We start from the raw sequence: 7,432 nt of genomic DNA on the forward strand, positions 1-7,432 counted from the left end.
CTATTCAAAACAGCAGTTTCGAATAGTACTCGCTCATCTCTACTGTGTATCTATTCGTAAATCTGGGCTATTGTGTAATGTTGCATAACATCCATGGGATAACAGTCACATGAGTAAGAGAACTACAATTTTTTTCCAAGTTATAGGGTGTTTGTGAAAAATATCTTGCCCCTGGACAAATTTTTTTTTCCATGCGTAAAAAGAAAAAAAAAGTTTCAAGAAAAAAAAGTTCCTCGGCTTCAGTAATGAAGTTCAGATGTAAGGATCGATAGACAATGGTTACGGAGCTACTACAGCTTCTACCCTACTCGGGTCCTCCCCCCTTATTTATACATATGAAAAAGGGTACATTACATAAGACAAAAAAAAAAGTACAACAGCCAGGAGTTAAGGAGTTAAAACAAATACCATACTTTATATAGTCCCCGCCCCACCCTTTTCTCTATATAGAAATATTTGATTATCTCATACCCCAGCCTTGTTGTTTTGTCCCATATAGATTTTAATATTCATATAAATGTATTGCACATTAAGATTTGTTTTGCTGCATTTTTGCCAAGAACTAAAGCACAGACCTCCGGGTTTGGCAGCGTTACATAACCACACCTCTGTACAAAGCCGTTGTAGCTAAGAAGCATTCTCTTAACCATTTATGTACCAAAGACCATGGCTTGCAATATCTTCTATACTAAATATTGATACTATACTTGTTTGTTGTTTTTTTTAAACAAAATAAAATATTATCCATAAAACAAAAAAGAGACAACAACAAAACACTGACTGCATTGGCCGGGAATCGAACCCGGGCCTCCCGCGTGGCAGGCGAGAATTCTACCACTGAACCACCAATGCTTGTCTATCCCTGTTCTCTCGAGAACTTTGAACAGCTGTCGTTCGTGCCTGCACAAGCCATGTGCTCATGCACACCCACAGGACGTTGTGAAATGCAGACAATGCAGAAGCCCGGCTAGCTCAGTCGGTAGAGCATGAGACTCTTAATCTCAGGGTCGTGGGTTCGAGCCCCACGTTGGGCGTTGTTTTTTTTTTTTTTTCTTTATTCTCCTTTCTGCATGTTTTTAAAAGATTGCAGAAAAGGGAGAATCACCAAACTATTAAAAGCAAACAAAAAAAACAAAAAACAAAAAACCCAAAACAAAGGAAAAAGAGTAGCAGGAAATAGGAAAAAAAAAAATATATATATATATATATATATATATATATATATATGTATATTATAGCGCAAAACAAAATTACTGGAGGCTTTTTCACAGGAAAAATACGCTCTTGCTTTAGATAATTGGGAAGGGAGGAGGTTTTTTTTTTTCCCTAAAAAATATTGAGGATCATGTTTAATACTTCAATAAGTTTACTGCAGAAAATAATATCCATTGGTAAAATGAACAAAATAGCAGAAAAAATAATAAATAAAGTAATTCTGGCAATGAGACGGCTTCGATAGTATAAGAGAGGAGAATTTACCTCTTTTACGTTGCTAAGAGGTTTAACCAATAAAAAATGACTTGTACGATTTCCAGAAATACAGTAACCCACTAGGTGGCACAGACAGATTGTCTATGAACAGTAAGCCGAAACCCAGGGAAAAAAAATAGCAGAAAAAGACTCATGAAAAAGACAGACAATACATACATTGATATAGAAATTTTACAAAGAGCCACAATAAAACTCTAGATCTTTTTTCCTGTAGTAAAGTGGATACTGTGGCTGCTAACTGCAGAAAACAAACCAATACAGCTAAGGGGGCATTCACACTACTGTTGAAAGTCTGTAAAAAAAAAATTAAAAAAAATCTCATATATATAAAAATGAGTTTCTGTCTGTCTGTTCTCTATGTGCGACCAAACGACTGGACTGATCTTCACCAAATTTGGCACACAGATACATCAGGTGTCCAGTAAGGTTTTAGACCAGGTCTCAACTTTCTCGGACGTACCTCTCTTGAGATACTGTATTCCCAAAACAATGACCTGCATTAGCCAATACAAACCTGCAAGTCTTTCACTCATATTCCAACTGCCATGCACACAGTCACTCCACCTGCACACAGCATGACTCCAGATTTCCATAACTGATATTCAAGCTGAGATACACATATCAGAGGATTAGATACACAGTTCAGCACACAATATCAGAAATCAGAGGATTAGATACACAACTCAGCATACACCCATCACACATCAGGGGAATAGATATACAGCTCAGCACACAGTATCACACATAAGAGCTGTACTCCAGGTTTCCATAACAACCCAGCCATTTTTCTTCACTGCTGTATGTCAGCTTTAAAGGGGCAGGGTGCTGTTGATGACACCGTTACACAAGGTCACATGCACAAAGTTTTACTCCAGGTATCCATAACAACTGATCATTTTTCAGTGATATCCAAACTGAGACACACATGATCACATGACGCTTATGGACACACACAAACAACATACAAAACAGACCAGTGCAAAACTGGGCAATTTTTATATGGCCACTACATAGACAAAAAAAATGAAATATACCCATGCAAAGCTGGGTCCTCTTGCTAATATACAGTAATATAGATAAAAAAAATATTGGATCGTAAATTTGAAAAAAAAAATTATAATAAAAAATAAATAAACGGCCACTTCACATCTGTCATAAGTCGTTTTTTTCAATGGAGGCAAAAGCCCTGCACCCTGCGTTATGGATTTGGTGGAAACAGACAATAACGAACAATAGATCAAATTGCCATTGCAATCAATAGGATATTTAACAGATTTCTGACAGATCTGCTAGTGTCTGTTGTTAACATTTTCTCATGGATACGAACAACGGTAATGTGAACGCCTCCTAATATGCAGTAACTATATCCTAGAAGTATTAAGGCTGCAGTAGAGACAGCACGTCGTAAGTCACTGCCATTTAGGACTCCTGCAAACAGCCATAAAGCATGTCACCTCTGATGCATGGGAGTGTACCAGAAATGTAGGAAGGCTGGGGTATGTTAATAATTTAGGGGCATCTTGTGCCAGAGGGAGAACTCAATAAAACTGACCAGTCTTAATAAACTCACCCCAAGGAAAGTCCTCCAACAGAGCACATGTATATGTAGGGTGACACAAGTCCTTAAAGGGGTTGTCCAGTGGATGTGGATAATTCAGGGCACATCACAAACCCTGGGTCATGTGATTGCAAGCAGCACTCCACCCCCTCCATTCTTCCTCGACTTCACATATAAGATCAGTGGGGGAGAGGGTGAGGCAAAACCCTGCTCCCAATCACGTCACCCGGGGGTCATGATGTGGCCAGGACCTCCAGGTTTGTCATCAGCATCCAACAGATCAGGAAAGTGAATCTGAACTCCCTGGACAACCCCTTTAACTTGTATAAACAACCAATACACACAACTATGCGGGTCTCACTCCTGTATTTCTATCTAAAATGTATTTACTGCCAGAGTGTGTGTAACATACCTCCCAACTTTTGAAGAACTGAAAGAGGGACAAAATGTGCGGCGCGCTCTGCGTGCCACGGCAAATTTAGCCCCACCCACTTTTGTGTTGACTCCGCCCACTCGTTAATTTTTCTTGTGCCCGCACACAGTATAATCCTCCTACAGTCACCCGTAAATTATATGTCCCCCCTCTATCTCTCCCCCAGTTTCATATACACCCTTCACCTGCCCCCAGATTCATGTCCCCCCAGATTCATGTCCCCCCTCCATCTCTGCCCCAGATTCATGTCCCCCATCTCTGCCCCCAGATTCATGTCCCCCCATCTCTGCCCCTAGATTCATGTCCCCCCTCCATCTCTGCCCCCAGATTAATGTCCTCCATCTCTGCCCCTAGATTCATGTCCCCCCTCCATCTCTGCCCCTAGATTCATGTCCCCCCTTCATCTCTGCCCCTAGATTCATGTCCCCCCTCCATCTCTGCCCCCAGATTCATGTCCCCCATCTCTGCCTCCAGATTCATGTCTCCCCATCTCTGCCCCCAGTGTCATGCCGTCCTCTCCATCTCTGCCCCCAGTGTCATCCCGTCCTCTCCATCTCTGCCCCCAGTGTCATGCCGTCCTCTCCTTCATCTGCCCCCAGTTTCACGTCCACCTCCACATTAAACTGACCTTCTCCTCCGCTCCCTGCGCGCTTCTCTCGCTGACACATATGCGGCTGAAGGAAGGAGCTGACACAGGTCAGCTCCTCGCTTCAGCCGCATATGTGTCAGCGAGAGAGGCGCGCAGCGGCGAAGCGAGGAGCTGACCTGTGTCAGCTCCTTGCTTCAGCCGCATTTGTGTTCAACTCAGACCTGCGTCCTCTGGACGCAGATCTGAGTTGAAATCGGGACATACCTTCCTTCAACCGGGATCGCGGGACATGTCACCCAAATCGTGACTGTCCCGCGGAAATCGGGACGGTTGGGAGGTATGGTGTAATATATGTCTGCCAATACCAGGTATACAGCCAAGTTACCATGCAGCGCAACTTATACCCATTTAATACAGGCCTCTATGGAACTGAACTGTAACATCAGCTAAAACAGATCCACTAGACCATCTAATTTTGCAAAATGTAATCGCCCAACCCGTGGTTACAGCTACCTCTTGGGCACAGATGAAAAAGGCTGATCTAAGCCATTAACCTAGATAACACTGCCTGCAATGACATCATGCCATAGGAGTTAACTCCGCCGGAGCCTGTACTGTGCTGGGGCCTTAGTATTAATTTGGGCACTGAACGGGTTAAATGGCCAGGAATAGCGCTTCTCCCGACATAGTTGTCTATATACATATATGGCTATCCTTTCAATAACATACATCATGTAGGTGATGGGATTTAAAAAAAAAATAAATTAAAAAGGCCAATAACTGCACTACAGTATATACTATATGTGACATTCTCCATTCTGCACCTCGCTCGCCATTTTGTTAATATGGGGGCGGAGTGGGCAAGGGTGCCTTGGCTGACACTTATTATAACACGCCAGTTCCTGAATGGCATAGACTTCTATTCTTGGATACGGACATGAACCTGATTCATAAGTGGCCTCTTAGGTCCTTTATTAAAGGTAGCCCAAGAAACACCAGTCTTAATAAATCTGCCCCAATGTGTACCTCCTATTCACTATAGGCTAATACCCATTCAATAGTAGCAGGGCTACCTAGTAGATGGCTTCCTGGGGCAGAAACAGCTGATCGGGACGGGTTCCAGATGTGGTTTCCCTTGGCCAAGTTTGGGTCAGGGAACTCAGTCTATGATCCTCCAGATTTACCGGCTGTCCATAAATTGGGCAGATACACAGAATTTCCCAACCCAATCAGAGCCATGTGAACAGGCCTGTATCCACGCAACCATGCTGATTCATGGATATGTGTGGGACCATTCGTTCTCCCAACGACTCAATCAATCAATGACTAGGACCTGATATATATGTGAACAGTTCTGACAGATCTGGTCATATGTATGTGACAAGCATGACCTCTCTGACAAATGAGAACGAACTGAAGGCTATTCAGAAAACCTCTTGTAGGGTAGAAGTCGCTATCCCAGCTTACCTGTCCATGGTGACGGTAGAGGCAGCAGGACTGTCGTACACACCGCACAAAAACGTCTTCCTTTTAGTAAAATTATTAACAAATTTTATTATGTCTGAAAATTCATTAAGACAGTCTCAAGATAGTAAAACGGGATTATCTCTTTATCACATCATTTTCAGGTTTCCAATACCACTGGTACATTTATCTTTCATTCTCAACGGTGGGACGCAACTTCATCTCAAGACTGTTGACATTACGGTACTCAAGACGCTGAGCATTAAAGACATCATAAGAGGCCACATAAGACTTCAAAGGGAGTGTGTGTGCGCATGACGGAGAAAGTGTGTGCCGAGACCCATATGGGAATTCTATATTTTACTGTATCCGGCCTAATTCATCGGTATAAATACATATAAAACATGCCAATAGTTCAACAAAATCACACATACAACAGTACAATATATTATACACATATATAGGGGGTGTATATGTGCGGTTTATAATTTTAGGCACCAATGTATAGAAGGAATAAGGTATGAAACTCCATAGGCCATATGAAGGTGTGCCCACTAGACTCCTCTGTTCTATCGGATATAGACTTTGCCCTGAACATTACTGGTTGTCATCTATCTCTCCCTATGGAGTGACGATATCCCCTCAACCCTGTCTAAGCCTCTCACCTCTGCCAGATCAGTCCTCTCTGCGCCAAGCTGATGAGATGCAAGTACATCAAAACAGCTGTCCTTGGCTGAGAGACTGTATCTGGTATAATCCCGACATCATTGCAAACAAAGGCCTCTGAGAAGGTCGGCATGATGTTAAAGGGAGCGCCACCTATAGGTTTGTTTGACTGAGATTCTATCTTCCTAATTACATCATGGAAGACAGACTTGCACATTCTCAGTCAGTGCCCTCTATTGGTGTGCATACTTGAGGCACTGGCTTCCTAATTACATCATGGAAGTCAGATTTGCATATTTGTCCCATGGTTGTCATCTAGTAATACTAACCAGGAGTCATGTTTCCTGACAAGGTTTTTCATAAGGTCCTTCTAGAAATTGGCCTCAAAGCAACAACCAATATCTAAGGCAAACAATATCTCTACAGGCAAAACAGCATTTCCAAGATAGAGGTCTGGGCCCCACATGGCATAAATGCCGCAGCGTTTTCCAATCCCTGCAAAATGGATGGGAGTCTAGCAAATCCCATCCACAGATTGTGGAAAAATATGCCCAACGGATACCCTGCGATTACCAAAAACGTGGTTTTGGAAATTGCAGCATGTCAATTATACCTACGGAAGCAGCTTTTTCACACTATTCAATTGTGGACATGAGACTCAGTATGTGTGAGTGTTGGAATTACTGGACTGTACATTACCCGGGAGAGGGTCTCCTAGCATTATAGTTCTGCATGATTCTAGCAGTCCCGGCCTCCCAGTGACTTACTGTCCCGTTCTTTAACCACTATGGAACAAAATGAGGCCCAGGGGGCTAGAATGATAACTATAATGCTAGGAGTCCCTCTTCTGGTGTAATGTACAGGACAGACCACCGAATATCAATCTGAGACTCTGGTAGCGTAAATTCAGCGAAAAAAATAAATTTAACTGCAGTCTATTTTATAACGGAATTATGAACAGATCTGGTATTACTACCCCACTCATTCTAGGGGAGAACAGTCATGTAAGGCCTCGTTCACATCTGCATTTGGAATCCGTCCGGGGGACTCTGTATGGGGACCCCCAGAATGGAATACCAAACGCAATTACAAGCACCACTGTGCAGTAAAAGCACACGGATCCCCATAGACTATAATGGGGACTGTGTGCTTGCTGCCAGATCTCTGCAGGGATCATGCGGACCATAAAGTAGTTCACAATCTACTTTCCTGTCCGCATGATTCGTGTGGG

General features: G+C 42.8%; 2 non-coding genes across 2 annotated transcripts; one reads left to right on the forward strand and one right to left on the reverse strand.

Moving 5' to 3' along the window:
- Nucleotides 1-781: 781 nt before the first annotated feature.
- TRNAG-GCC (transfer RNA glycine (anticodon GCC)) lies at nucleotides 782-852 on the reverse strand. The gene has a single exon. It is a non-coding gene; the product is annotated as a tRNA-Gly (tRNA).
- Nucleotides 853-961: 109 nt separating this feature from the next.
- TRNAK-CUU (transfer RNA lysine (anticodon CUU)) lies at nucleotides 962-1,034 on the forward strand. The gene has a single exon. It is a non-coding gene; the product is annotated as a tRNA-Lys (tRNA).
- Nucleotides 1,035-7,432: the final 6,398 nt, after the last annotated feature.

This window comes from Leptodactylus fuscus, chromosome 3, assembly GCF_031893055.1.
Source record: "Leptodactylus fuscus isolate aLepFus1 chromosome 3, aLepFus1.hap2, whole genome shotgun sequence".
NCBI lineage: Eukaryota > Metazoa > Chordata > Amphibia > Anura > Leptodactylidae > Leptodactylus > Leptodactylus fuscus.